The sequence below is a fragment of the Crocodylus porosus genome, unplaced genomic scaffold, assembly GCF_001723895.1.
Source record: "Crocodylus porosus isolate Cpor-Errol unplaced genomic scaffold, CroPor_comp1, whole genome shotgun sequence".
Taxonomy (NCBI): Eukaryota; Metazoa; Chordata; order Crocodylia; family Crocodylidae; genus Crocodylus; species Crocodylus porosus.
Window position 1 is genome coordinate 15,800,189 of NW_017728949.1, and position 12,911 is coordinate 15,813,099.

Sequence of the window (12,911 nt, forward strand, 5' to 3'; positions counted from 1 at the left end):
TGCAGCCTTGGCTTTCCTGGTTTGCTCCCTGCAGGACCGGACCAGCGCAGAATAATCCTCCTTGGAGGTGAATCCCGTCCTCCATCCTTTGTATGCTTTCCTTTTTAGCCGCAGGAGGTCCGCTAGGTCCCTGGAGAGCCAGGAGGGGAGCATGTCAAGGGAAGAGGGAAGCAAACTACTTACATCCATCACATATATGTCATTTATCTTACATCTCTAGACACTTCCCATCCCACACTATTATAGCTGTAAAAGACTGAGAAACCCAAGACATATAGATATTCAACTGCTATGATTTAAGAAAGGAGAAAGTGGTCAACTCACATTTACCCCTATAATACAATGCACAACAATATATTTGAGCCTTTGCTGAGGATTTAAAATAGTGTCACCCGACTTCAAAATCTCAGCTCACTTTCTTGCTTCTTACTTGTTCCAGCCCTCCCATTTTTGAAAACTTAGATAGTATCATTTCATCCAGGATTACCTGAGGCAGTGCTGTGGTCTTGAATCTAGAGCTGGCCTCCAAGTAAATTTGGGAACCCTGAAGAAACCCACTCATTCAAATGGGCCAGGTAATCTAAACATGACTGTAAAACTTAAATAGTTAACATAAGTTCCGTTCTGATCATAAGCTCAAATATCAAATTAATGTTGTGCTAATTGTAAACTGCCACAAGGGAAGTTCAGTGTAGTACCGTGGTGTGTTTAATAGACATGAGACTGCTCATTTTCATTCTAAAAATAAGTTCTGCTGGATAAAAATGTAGAAGGTCCTTACACATCTTCTCTCTACCCAACACTGAATAACAAATTACTATGACTATTTGCATACTTACTACCTACGTGCCACAGTTCAGATCAGGCGTCCACAGTATTTCTACAATGCATAGTATAAATTATATCAAGTTTCTGCCTTAACATAAATGATGCCAAGAATTTATAATCTAGAATTTATAAACATAGGGAAGGAGTAGGGGAAGTATTTTATCTCTTTGCACAGATTGCAACTGACACAGAATCTGAATGATCTTCCGAGGTCATACGATTCCTGTGTTGAAAGGAAACCTAGCTCTCCTGCACCCCAGGCCACTGCCATTCCCTTATTTTGGCAGTTGAAAACAGATTGCCTGTAACCAACCCGACCTGGGCCTCAGGTCTTAACGCTGTGATTTAGTAAGCAAAAAAACCTAATCATAGTAAGGGGAGTAGGGAACCAGAGAACAGCTAAGAGAGCCCTAACCATTCCATTACAATAGCAACCTTTGCAAATGAAAATTTTGACTCCTACATGCCTCAAATGAGCTCACAACTAGGCTGTGGTACGAGGAGGGTGAGATATCCTTCTTTAAGCAACATGAGGGGTCCTGGTACTTGAAGCACTGTTTCTAGAAGCTGATTCACTTGAGATTTACACAAAAATAGGGAGTGGGTAGGTTTATTATGGCTTTCTGACAGATTGCCAAGTCATTGAACTCCTAGTTGAAATCAGAGCCTACTTTTGGCAAAGGGTTGTATAAGCAGCCAGGAGAGATCAAAGGGTGTCCCCAGACCATTTCATTCCTGCATGTCACTATCAATATGTAAACCACAGGTGACAGAGTACTTGGGTACAATGGTAAAGGTAAACTACTGTAAGCCAGTTTAATAGACCCGCAGATCTATGAAACTGTTTTGTCTGTACTAAAGGGAACTTCTAGGGCTCTTCTGTTGCTGGGATTCATATTGGGGACTGTTATCCACAAGGAGTTGAATGAGTTTGACCTTAAGGCAGAGTTACAGAGGAAGATGACTCATTTTGCAATGTTCCCTTCAAGGGCGTATCTGTTACTTTTGCTGGTATAGTCAAAGGAGTGTGCGTCTCCAAAGCAAACATGTCTCCTTGAGTAATTCTTCAATTGAACGAGAAGACAAGAGTGACCAGATAACAGATATACAAGTCAACACTTCATTGGAAAGAAAAGCCGAGGGAAGGAAATTCTAGCTGACAAACTAAAGGCAAGACATTGCCATATAAATTTGGGCATGCCACCCCATCTCTCTGAAAGGATACCTAGCAGTAATGGCTGTCACCAGTACCTTTTCTGAAGACCCAATAGACAAAATGTAAGTCCCACAGGGCAGAATTGTCTGACTGTAGTGCCTGGCACAGTGGGGTTCCTTGGCAGAACAGATAATAAAAAGCTTGTTGCTAGGGTAACTTTTAATGTCCTACTGCTAGGAGTTTCCATTCTTGGCATGCTTGGAATGCCAAACAAGCTCTGAGGAAAGAGCTATCAGAGAACTTGATAATTATATCTTATGGCTGATAATTGCCAAGGCCAGCCTACCATTTAGGCATAGCTCCAAATAAGACTGCAGGTTCCTCTTTTCACTGATCCTTCCCTCATCTTCAGTCAGCCTTCTGTCTGCTTTTTCTTTCCTGGTCTGCTGAACACAGCAATGTACTCAAGCACCTGCTGCATGAAGTTCAGTTTTCCACCATCCTAGTATGTCCATATAGGAAAACATTTTAGCATTTAAGATATTTCAGGGGAGAGACAAAGAAGCTATTTTAACCATTCAGAAGCATTTGTACATGTTGTGTACTAGTAAACTCGTTGAGTGCACTTCAACATGTTCAATGTTAACTGGTAAGCTACAAGGTAGAATGCACTTGTTTGGGAGGTGAACTCTACATGGAGGAGTACATAGAGAAGGGAAAGTTGTTGAACTTGCCTAATTAGCACACTCCAGTCCGCCTCCACATCTGGTGTATTCAGTGTCCATGCTTCAAAATGGCAACAGGGGCACTTTAACTAAAGCTCATCAATTGTGCAGCATGGGATGCTGAATACACAAGACACTGCAGAATGTAGTCTTTGGGCCCCGTGGCATCAGCTTCTGCAACAAATTATCCTCTAAAAATTTGAGCTCATCTAACCAAATCTTTACTCTGACCGCCTACTATGAAACATCCAAGTGCAACATTTCACACTGTGATTTTTATTTTTTTTTTTAATCTTACAGCATATGCTTTACCGTGTTACTGATCAACCTTTCTTCTACTTGGTGACTGTCGTGCTGCAAGCTGCTTTTTGTTCAACAATTCCTTAGCATGGAGCAGGATTTCAGGTAACTTTGCATATGCCAACAGTAGCCAGCACCTTGTCTCTGCTAGTTTGGAAGGTAAAGAAATTCTAAATCAAAGTCAGCCCTGGCAAAAGTGGAAACATGGACGAGTGAATTCCATAGACCTGCTTCCATTTAGACCACAGCTGACTTTAACTTTCACCTTTACCAACCAAGATAATAAAGCTTTCCATGTTGAAAGTCAATAGTATTGTTCCGTCTCTGCTCTCCTTTCCCTCATGAGAAGCTTAGGCTCTCCCCACTCCCACATAAGAGAGATCTACATTTCCTACCATGTCTTGCAAAAAAAGGGAAAGAAGCTACATTCTGCTGAAGCAGTCGTCCTGTCAGATGCTTTTGTTCCCCCTTGGTGTAAGTCAGAAGTAGTTCTAATGCAGGCAGTGGAGTTACACTGGTCTAAAGAAGAAGATGGGAAGTCCATGCTTTGCTAATATGGCCATGCTACTTGATGGACTATGGTGATGCTTCCATCAACCCAGACCACTTCAGAACAAGGAGTACTGAGGAAACACTGTCAGTATACACACCATGTTGACACAGCTGATTAACAAGCATCACTGGAAAGACCCTTCATATGAAACAAAAGGGAATACTACCAATTAGGGGAACTACAGCTGCAAAGTTAATCTCCTAGGGAAACTGCAGCACAGGGCAAGGGACAGAAGTTACACATGAACCAGTTTAAGTGATCAGAAACTGGTTTAAACCTGTAACAGAACATAAGTTCAGTGCACATAAACCAGTTTCAAAATGGCTGAAACTGGTTTAAGATAAACTTGGTTGAATGTAGTATCAGATTTAATTGATTTAGGTCAAACCAGTTTATGGAACTTCTGTCCAAGATCCCTTCCTGGTTTAAGTTAAATTAGAGTCCTCCAGCATGCTTTTCAGGCTGGGCTGGGCTGTGCTGTCTGCTCCAGAGAGCAGAGCTGGCCCCACCCCTCTCCTACCCAGCCAGACCGTCTGCCTGGCTTCCCCCTGCCCCACCCTCCCCTCGCTCGCTGCTTAAGCAGGGATCCCGCCTTCCCCCAGAGCAGGGACCCCAGTGGCATGGACCCCAGCAGGCATCTGGCCACACCACCCCCATGTTAGATAAAGCTTAGAGATGATCTGAGCGCTGTCAGTTTGTTGCAGATAGTATGAAGAAGTAGAGAAGGGCAGACTGAAAAGCTCAGTATCGTCAACAGATACCCTTTACCCCCTTTGCCTCAGAGTGCTAGCTGGGGTTCAGGATCCAGTAATACTCCCCACCCCTTGAGCAGCAAGTGGGGGAAAAGCCTGGCAAGGGCTGCTTCCCTTTCCCCCTTAGGCATGCCCTGGCTGGGGACTGTGCAGTCCAGGGTAGGGGTTTAAACTGCTTCCTAATCATAGCATCCTGCCAGGGCCTGGCGATGCCCCCCTCATGTCAGCATGGTGGAAGGGAAGGAATGGCTCACTCTAGCACCCCCCAACTTCTGCCTTGAGCCACTACAGGCATGTGCCTGCATTTCCCGATTCAAAATTGATTGTCTATCCACTTGCAAAAATCAGCTCAATCTCTGAAGGTTAGACTAACCTGAGAAGATTAAATCAATTCAGGTTCAGGCTTTTTGAATGTCTGTCCCTAGAGTGACGTACAGAATATCTAATAGCAGTATGAAACATTCAGTGCATACCAAAAATGCTTCAGTTGGGAGACAGACAGAACCTCATTCACTGCTCTGGGATATTTTTTATCTGAATCATCCAATCCTCCAGAAAACTGGAAGGTTGTGACTTTTAATGTAAAACTTTAAGCACCCTCTTCCCCCAATTACTTTTGAATTATGATCTTTATGGAAGCAAATAGCATAAACACTTGGCCTAAACTAGAGGACAATGAAGTCTATCTAGCATTATTTAATCTGACTCTTTGAATAAGAAATAGGAGCAAACATCAAGAAACTGAAAACCAATCATCTGTTTTCTAATGTTGGACTAGGCTCCTGAGGAAAGTAGTGGAAGTCCCACCATTTGAACACTATTAATTTGACAAATATATATACCTGTATTGGGCTTATGTGCAGACAAGATAGCCTGTTACCAAAGGGGTTTTGTTTGTTGGTTGCTCTTTGTCTTCTATAGACATTTGCTAGACTAGCGAGTTGAGATTCCATCTGCAAAACACTGTGGACAGGTTTTTTTTTTTAGAACTCATAGGATGGTCCCTGCAAGTCCCTGTGACAACTGCAATTGGATATTCAACATATCATTTTTCTGTGCTTCAATCTGCTTGTGAACCCCAGAGTGGTGAGGGAGGATGTGATTGTGTAAGATACAGATATGCCTCCAAACTTCTTTTGCATCATGAAAGTTTTCCTACCTTTGTTTCACAAGAAGTATGTTAAACAGCTAATGAAGAACAGCTTTGTGCAGTCAAGAAGCATATTTCCTCACAAACTATTTATCTCTGACTATCCCCTACTACATATTATTATTGCCACTCAATGTTTACAATGGAAGGGTGCTTGATTTTGGTGTCATAAAATCCTGAAGAGCAGAATTGAGGTCTGGCTCAACTCTGGGACATCCTTTCAAGCGTAACTTTCCCTCCCATGAAAGACTAGAAGAGGGCTCCACAATCAGAAACTGACTATTTTGCCATTGAGGGACAGATTTGTGGTCCATGTTTTATTGCCTTTGAGTCCAGATATTTTAAACAAATCACCAATGATACCAAAACACACAAGTAAGGAAACACCACCTGTAGACATCATCTTGTCCTATATATTGCCCATAAACACCTGAGGCAAAAATCTGCCAGCATTTCATTAACTTAGGAAGACAGAAACAGAATGTTAGGTTTTGTTGCATTGAATGAAGACAAGGACAGCGGCTAGGATGGCCATCAAGGTACCTCAAAAATAGAGGACAGTTGCATTTAGTGCAATCCCCACCACTATGAACATTGCATGCCTCCCAAAGCTGGAGGGGCACAGTGAGCTCGCGCAGGTGGTGGCAGCACTGGGGGCATGGCAGTGCTGAGCAGGGAGCTCCTGCAGGCAGCCACAGTGGTGTCAGCAGTGGGGGCAGGGGGAGGGTGCTGAGCAATGAAAAATAGAGGACATAAAGGCATCCAGTTTCATATTAATAGAGGACAGAGGACCAGAAAACTGGACAGTCCTCTATAAAACCAGATGAATAGCCACCCTAACGGGGCCAAATATTTTGGCTGCTGTTAGAGAACAAGGACTTTCCTTTGGTAATGAAGGGACTTTGAAGAGTGGAACAAACGCAGAATGAAATAAATTAGCATAGCTTAAGGAAACATTTACAACCAGACACTGAAAAGGGACTTGGTAGCATAGCTTCGAACAACATCCCACGATACATCTGGCTTTACTAATTATGCCAGACATTTGGAGCAGAATGGATTTTACTCTGGTTTTAAACTACAGAGGATGAAAGCAACAGCTCATTCTATTATCAGTGCAGGTTGACTGGTTCTTAAAGAATGAAGCTTTTAAAAAAAAGACACAACCCCACTGAGTTTAACTGGACTGCACCAATGCAGAGGTGGACAGAATCTGAGTTGATACAAACAATATATTAAACATGATCTTTAAATGCCAGGAAAAGTCAAGATTGCACAGACCCAGAAAACAGTATCTAAAGGTTTCAGCAATAGTCTGCAACTGATGGCACATGGGAAACCTGATACCTGCAGTACCTTCCAGAATGGCTTACAGGTCTATAGTTGTCCATGGGCAGTAGCATAACGTGGGGTGGGCAAGTGGGCACATGAACTGGGTACTGCCTAGGGAAGGGGCTGCAGAAAGACAGGGCAGGGGGGTACATCACCACCACGCTACTGCTTACTTCAATACTGCCTGCCTAGGTTGAAAACAAAGTCACTGTATCTACTGTGCCATTTTATGACCTCCTTCAGTTACTAATCAACAGAAGCTACGCTATGCTAAAAAAGGCATGGTACTTTTGATGTAGCACCCTTCTGTTCACCACTCTGTCAAGTGGGATTGCTGGACTTATAAAGATGTTAACTACAAGACCAACCTCATGCAGACAAAAAAACTGTAGGTCAGAACTCTGCAAATCTGACTTTATTTCCTTCCTTTTATGGACTACAGTGGGTCCCTCCATTTACGCACTGCCAAAATTTCCCCATGTACATCTCCCATCACCACCTCTGCTCCCCAAGCTGCCTATTTAAACAACAAACTCCTTGGGGCAAAGACTGTGCTGTGTGTATAGAGTACCTTGTACAGTGAGACCTTGATCTCAGAGCCAGCAGGTGCCACTATAATAAGAGTAAACCACGAAGTGTATATGTTGAGTTAAGGTATGACAGTTCACATTTCACAGCAGAAATACCTGAATTGGCACTTTATCCCTGATGTAGAGTCCCTTGTCATCTCTGAAACTTTGTACGTCGTTGACTGATTGTGTAGTAGGCTTGAAGATTCCTTCATTCAGCAGTTTTAGGACTACTCTTGGATGAGTATTTCAGAAGTTACTGCAATACAAAATGGAAAATAATCAATATGGTAAAGCTTTTGTAATAAGAATTAAATATTAGAACAGGTAGACAATTTAAAATACACAACTGTGTAGAGGTATGCATGCTAGGTTGGTTCCTAAAATCAGGACACTAGCATTAGCATGTAATTTAAGAGGATTAACTCCATTCCCTATGAGATGGTTTTCCCAGACCCATGTCAGTTTGCCTGTATTGTGCAGAGATACCAGTTCATTCAAAAACACATGTGTATGTCCCCACAACTCTTTTATGCCTATAGACATACCCATTGGGTCCTACTCTGCAGCTGTAAATGAAGCATGCAAAAAACCCTTCTACATTGGATCGAACTACATTGAACGGTAGCAACAGTTGACCCATGTGACACCAAAATATTGTGGTTAAAAGAAGAAAAGGCCTGGTCCAGGCTGAACTTTACTAACACAGCTATCTCAAGAGAGGGGAAAGGGATATCACACTCCTAATTGACATTTATACTTTTCTCCCCGCACCCTTTTCTACCCTTTGTCTTCCTAATTTCCAGCTATTTCCTTTTTCACATATGGCCTCATTTCTATTTTGGAGAACTCAACTACAGTAGCCTCTCTTACTTACCTTTGGTATTATTTCCCCATTGTCCCCCATTCCCCACCTCCCCTCCCTACTCTTTGTTTTCCTAATTTCTACCTATTTACATTCTCACTGACATCCTGTCATACTTTTAGCTTCTATCATTCCTTGGAGATCTCAGAACAGCAGATACCCCCTATGCCTGAAGAGGGGTGCTTGTGCCCTAAAGCTTGCAAAGAACATTTTTTCAACTATTCAGTTGATCTAATAAAAGATATCACACCTGCCCAAAGAAGCTTTCCTGCCTATGCCATTATAAACTGCATTTCTATAAAAGGGGTTGCTAATAGTATTCTACCAGAAAACTCCATGGAAAGTTGTTGGGGTTTATCTGAATAGTTGTGCCAGTAAAATTGAAAGCACACCTAACTAATGTCGGCATGCTAGTAAAAGGAAGTTTACTAGAGAACTAAATATGGATCACAGGGGAGGACTTCAAAACGTGTCATCAGTCTTATCATTGACATTTTCTAAGATGTCCCAAAGCAAAAAGGCAGCAATTCAATGTCTGCTGGCCACTGCCACAAAGACTAAGCATGTCAAAGCTGAAAATAACTTTTAAAAACTAGAAGTAGGCTAACATAGTAGTCTTCCATCTCAGTTCGAGTCTAATGCCCAGTAAACCTGGAGGCAAGTTTACTATTTCTTGGCAAGACACTGAAGTGTTCAAACACCCTAAGCATCCCCTTTCCAGAAAAATACTGTTAACTGACACCACGGTTGTCATTCACAACCATGACAAATAACAGTCTGGCACCTTCAAGGACAGGGAAGGTAACATGTTAAGAAGGTAGTGTAGGGAAATTCGCTCATGTGGCAGTGTAAGCACCATCATTCACAAGTTCACTTTTTAGAGTTGTCAGTACAATACCACAAAACGCAAACCTAGCATGAATTGTGAATGCACATAATGAGGACAACTCAGAGGACAACTCCATGCAGGCATTTTTATAAGGCAAGTCATTCAACCTGAGTTATGGCAAAGGTTTTTTTTGAGCGCTTGAACATGGAGCATCTCTGTACCTTTGCAGATACAGAGATTTTCCGAACAACAGAAGCAACTAGTGGCACTACTTCTACCCACAGAGAACAGTTACCAATGTGCTTCAGCAACCTAGCTTCATCCAAAGTGAACTGAACGTCTTCTGAAAGGTGCCGACAGAATCTGGGTATCCAGTTCAGTTGTTTGTACACACAAACCAATCTTTGAAAAGATATGGTCACAAATGACACACAGGCCAAACACCTCTTCCTAGACCTAGAACATTAGCACTAACACCCAGAAAGCAAGTACAGCATGAATTGACTAGGCAAAGTGATTAAGAGGTGCAAACTCTCTTGCAGAACAACCTGCATTACAAAACATGACATTTCTTCAGAGGCTGTACATTTCTCAGCCATCAAGGATAAACATGACAAGCGATACAGTGGCTCGCACCACGATGCTATTTGATCCTAAGGCAATAGCTAGAGCCCAATCAAGCCATGATTTCAGTATGTGTGGCACTGTACAAAACTGAACAAATTAAACCACCTACTTTAAGAGATTATTGCTATTAGTATCTGTAGAGTTTTTGGTACGGTTGGCTAAAAAGCTTATATCCCTCAATTTATTGCTGATTGAGATAAAAGCTGGGCACAGGCAGACTTTAAAGTCAAGTATAAATAGTTTTGTTTTAAGTGATGGGTCCCTGCAGTAACTAAACAGCTACACACTCATTGATTTGTACAATCAAAAGAATGCACTACCCCTGGCACTTAAGGCTTTAAAATATTGTTTTATTTTCAAAATGGCTAATGCCTGAATCTTACTTATTTCTTTAGTCTTTGTTTCTTTAGTCTGCCTGCTCCTCTTTTTTTTTTTTTTGAAAAAAAGTTTCATTTCACAGGTAACTTTTTTTTTTTTAAGTTTAATTCTGTTTCTAACCAGATTCTGACCGATTCCTTCTAACTTTTTGTAATTATACAACTCAGGAAGTCTTTTGGGTAAGTCTGGGCTAAACAGCTTGTGGCATCACGCAGATAATATTAATGTTAAGAGATAGCCAGGTTCCCTTATGAATAAAGAAAAATGCAAGGGACTCTGAAAAATAAAAGCAATTGTACCGATTCCAAAATGGATCTTTGTGCAGCCATATGGTCCCCAGAGTATTTTGCATCTGTTTCCCTCATGATTTCTCTGTAATAACATTTTCTTTTGAAGGCTGTGCAATGAAAGGAGATAATTGCTTCAAAGCAGCCAAAACTATGCAGTTTGAATATTCAAATCCATAAAACTTTAAGTTTGGCAAATAAAATATTCTACTTGTGAGAAGCTAGAAAACTCAAGATGCAAAATTTGACTGACTAGAACACTTCAGCCTGATGGGGATTTTAAATACGTATATGTTTAAGTCTGCTACCCCCATAGCTTTGCAACTCAGAATGCAAAATTGATTCTGTGGGTATTCGTTTTATTTTTTTAAAGAAAGGATGCGATTCTCCAGTCCCAGCAAGCCGTGCTCCGGACAAGATCTGATGAAAGGGAGGAGGAGCAGAGAGTGGCAGTAGAGAAAGGAGGTAGAGGATTCAGGATGGTTTTCAAATGTGGTCTTTGCCAACAAAGTAACCTTGGATTCTTGGGCTCCAGTATGTGGTGCAAGCTGTGGCAGCTCCTAAAGGTGCAGGGAGAATATCTGTCTCCTGGTATCTGTCTATGCCAAGGGCAAACAGAAAAGTCACTCCAACTGTATCTAATGAAAGACTTGCCCCAGGGCTGACATCTTCAAGTTGCTGGGGAAGCCGGGTCAGGAATTTAAGAGGATTTTTAAAAAGTGACAAAAGATACTATTGGCAGATGTCATTAAGAGAGTGGATATATGACTGTACATCCTGTAATCTAATATGGTTTACTCAGAATGTAAAAACCTGCAAGCCGCACCTTAAGTACCTCTGATACCAAGTTCTCTCACTAATTGGTATTTTATTATACTTACACACCACTAGCAGCCCCTAAATAAAATGATTCTATCTAGCAATTGAGTAAAAGTCAAATCTTTAGGCCTGAAATGACATTTTGTTCTATTCTGGGCTGGGCTATGCAGGACAACTTAATTTTCTTCTACAGATGATTTACTGTAACATTGCAATTTGTGCTAAATCATTTAATAGAGCTTAAGGCTGAATTCCACATCCATTTAGTTTGACAGCAGATGGGAAGATGGAACAATTCATCCCATCTGGAGTGCTGAGTCAGTATTTATTCCACTCTGTGGTTTATCCTTGCAAGTCCAGTCCAGTAAAACGGAGATTTTGTGCCCAAAATACCTATGTCCATGTGAAGACTAATTGAATTATCGTCTTCAAGAGATGTTAATTTGTGGAGTTATAAAAAACATTGAGCAATTGAACTGGATTCAAGCCTGCAATCCTTTCAGAGACTGAACTCCCATCTAGGGTCAAAGATAGTTGCCAAGCATCAGGCTTCTTGCTGACAATGGCAAACTATGCAAACTGTTAACTATGGTTTTGCTTGCACTCAGATTCTCTGGTTCAATGAATATTTAGTCAGTCAAAATGGAAAATGGAAAAACTTTTACAGGAAGGACTGAAAATGTGTATATTTTCTATTCCACCCTCCACTTCCCTGGCATCATGTAGCCAAGGAGTTAAGACTCCACAGGATGAAGGGAAGGAAATTGAGCATGGGTCTCCCATGGGTATGGCTAGGGCACCAATCACTGGGCTACAGAATAAAGAGGAGCATCACTTTGTCTGTTGGCTATGTCTTTGAAAGAAAGAGTAACCCATTCATTCATTTTTTTAAAAAAGCAATAGTTTAGGTGCTTAAAAAGGGTTCTTTTTGATATCTTTTATTGAACTAACCATACAGCTGGAAGAAAAATGACAAGCTTTTGGGCACAAACTACATTGGTTCTTTGCATGAAGGAATGCAAGCTCTCTGCAGCCCAAGTAAGATAGCCAAATCCCAGAAGGAGCAGGATTTAACCCACATCTCTGTTCTCAGCATTTCCTTAATGGGAAACGTGGAGAGCTCCCCAGTGAGTGCACTGCCTGTTGTGACCCGCTTTTTAGGTATTTAATGCCTCTCCTGTACTGAACTAGAAACAGGTCCCTAACTTGGCTGCTTTGAATTCTATTAAGTAGACAGTAGGACTGTGTGAGATTTTGCCAGCTGTTTCATTTTGACACTTTCACCTTGTTTCGAGCTTGAAACAACAAAATCAAAATGAAACAAAGGTCTTCAAAACAGCCTCAAAACAAAGCAAGGGCAGTCAAAATGTTTCAAAATGTTTTGAGTTTTGAAGCTGAAGCTTGGCCTGCCTGCGGGGAAACAGAAATTAAGGAGAGGGAGGGGGAAAGAAGAGGGAAGGACACAGCGAAGGCACACCTTAACACATGCTGGTGAAGAAGCTCCTGCAGGAGTAGAAAGAAAGGCTCTATCACAATTTGACTGCCTGAAATGCTGCTGGTGCTACTATGCTAGTGTTCACTAAGTTATTATTAGTATTACCTGTTGTCATTTGAAGTGGTGGATCAGGGATGAGGCTGTAGGGGAGGAGGAGAAGGAGACCTCATTGGGGCACACTACCATGTCATGTAGAGGTCCCAGCACCAATGAGGGCATGCCTTAACACACACACACACACACACA

The 12,911-nt window shown here is 41.7% G+C and overlaps 1 long non-coding RNA gene across 3 annotated transcripts in view; it reads right to left on the reverse strand.

Moving 5' to 3' along the window:
• The window catches only part of LOC109323232, a 192,473-nt gene that overhangs the window by 104,954 nt on the left and 74,608 nt on the right, over nt 1–12,911 (reverse strand). For all 3 annotated transcript variants that reach the window (XR_002104588.1, XR_002104587.1, XR_002104589.1), the window contains exon 2: nt 7,483–7,624. This is a non-coding gene — a long non-coding RNA (uncharacterized LOC109323232). The remainder of the gene's footprint in view (nt 1–7,482; nt 7,625–12,911) is intronic.